Below are 2,015 nucleotides of genomic sequence, written 5' to 3'. Positions count from 1 at the left end.
AAATAATTTAAGTTATACTATCGGATTCATCCGATAGTATTATCAATTCACAGATGGACAATTCTTCTGTTCTGTCAGTATTAGTTCATCGTCTGTCATACCATTCCACCTTTTCCCACTTGTCGTTTTCCTTAAACCTGTTTATTCGTTCTATATGCATAAAAGGAAGTATATCCCTTGAATTGGGAGTATTAGAACTAAATAATTCTTTGCAATGTTCCCCTAAATTCCTTCTACTTTCCTCACTTACTTGATGACCACATTTAAAGATTTCTAACTTCTACTTTCCTCACTTAGTTGATGATCACATTTAAAGATTTCTAACTTCCTTCTACTTTCCTCACTTAGTTGATGACCACATTTAAAGATTTCAATCTCATAATTAATTTTCATGGTTAATTCATTTTTTTCTAAATTGGACCTAAAAGTGGGTAGAAAAGGTCTAACTAATAAGATTGGTATCTCTCGATCTTCTTTAAGGTCAAGAACCACAAAATCTACTAGAATAATAAAGCTGTGCACTTTGACTAACACATCTTCTAATACCTCTTTCGAATGTATTGAAGACCTATCAGCCAAATGTAGTATTATCTGAGTAGTTTTGAGATCCCCTAACTGAGTTTTTCAAAAATTAGTAAAGGCATCAAATTAATCCTAGCTCTTAAGTCACATAGAGCTCTATTAAAATGAATGCTTCATATCACTATTGTAATAATGAAGCTTCCCTGGTTTTTCAATTTTTGGGAAATTTGTCTTGAAATAATAACGCTACAAGAAGCGCTTAGATTAACTTATTCACCTACCTTAATTTTCCTACGCCTAGATATAATTTCCTTTAAGAATTTGGCATACTTAGGAACTTTCTCAATTAACTCAATTAAAGGCAAGTTAATATTTAATGCTTTGAACAAGTTTAGAAAACTTAAAAACTCATCTTCATCCTACTTTTTTTTTCTTCTAGCCTTGAAAAGAATGTGATCTTTACAACAACAGAATCTTTAGTTATCTCTTTTTCTAGCTCAACCGCTGGTGCAATTTATTCCACTAACTCTGGTTCATCTTTAGCTCTAGGGATTTCTCTTGAAGGTCATAAACATTCTTCATATTGACCTCCAGAGTAAGGTTTTTAGGGCTACTCAATACTTTTCCTGGTTAGAGCGCTATTGCTTTCACGTGCTCCTTACCTTCCCTTTGAGGATTCTTTTCTGTTTTGTTGTGAATACCAATTCCAATTTTTCTTTTGATGTCACCCATCATGCTCATTAAATGACTCATTTGATGCTCATCAATGTTCTCGTTGAGTTGGTGCACTTAGACTGCACTTGCTTTACATCCATTCTCATTGATTGTATTTCTCCTTCGATCTTATCCAGATGTTGACCACATGCAATATGGTCACTTGGGTTGACCTTGTCCTGGGGCTTCTACAAATCAAGAGGTTGATAGTTAGTATTTTTAGCTTGATTCGAACTATTACCTCCTTCTCGATTTCCTCTCCATCTCAGATTCGAGTAATCTTTCTAACAGGGATTATAGGTATTTGAATAAGGGTTTCCACCCCTATTTATGATATAATTCACATCCTCAGCAGGATTGTTGATGTAGTGGAAGAGCAGTTTGTCTCCTACTCCCATAGACAGTGCATTGTTTGCATATTCGATACGGTTAAGTCTATGTACTAACTATTGATACTTGTCATCCTCTTGAATAGCTTTTACAGTAGACGTTTTCTGGCCATATGTAAATCGTTCAATTGGCTACTGATAGGAGTTCAAAGCCATGTTTTCAATGGTTTCGTACAAATCCTCGTACGTCTTGTTCATAAGAGCTACTCCTACTACTCCGTCTAATCTGAATCTTGCATTCGCATCCAACTCATTATAAAACACTTGCATTCATATCACCTAAGGGAATCCGTGGTGCGGACATTTCTGAATCAATGTTTTAAAATGTTCCCAAGCTTCATGAAAACTTTCCCCTTCTATCTGTCTAAAGACTAATTTATCTTCTTAGTT

At 34.8% G+C, this 2,015-nt stretch overlaps 1 non-coding gene across 1 annotated transcript; it reads left to right on the top strand.

Annotated features, from left to right (window-relative positions):
- Nucleotides 1–1,911: 1,911 nt before the first annotated feature.
- On the top strand, nt 1,912–2,015 carry LOC121214276 (small nucleolar RNA R71). The gene has a single exon (XR_005909860.1). It is a non-coding gene; the product is annotated as a small nucleolar RNA R71 (small nucleolar RNA).

The sequence above is a fragment of the Gossypium hirsutum genome, chromosome D01 (assembly GCF_007990345.1).
Source record: "Gossypium hirsutum isolate 1008001.06 chromosome D01, Gossypium_hirsutum_v2.1, whole genome shotgun sequence".
NCBI lineage: Eukaryota > Viridiplantae > Streptophyta > Magnoliopsida > Malvales > Malvaceae > Gossypium > Gossypium hirsutum.
Note: the sequence above shows the minus strand (reverse complement) of the source record. Positions and strands in the feature narration are given on the sequence as shown.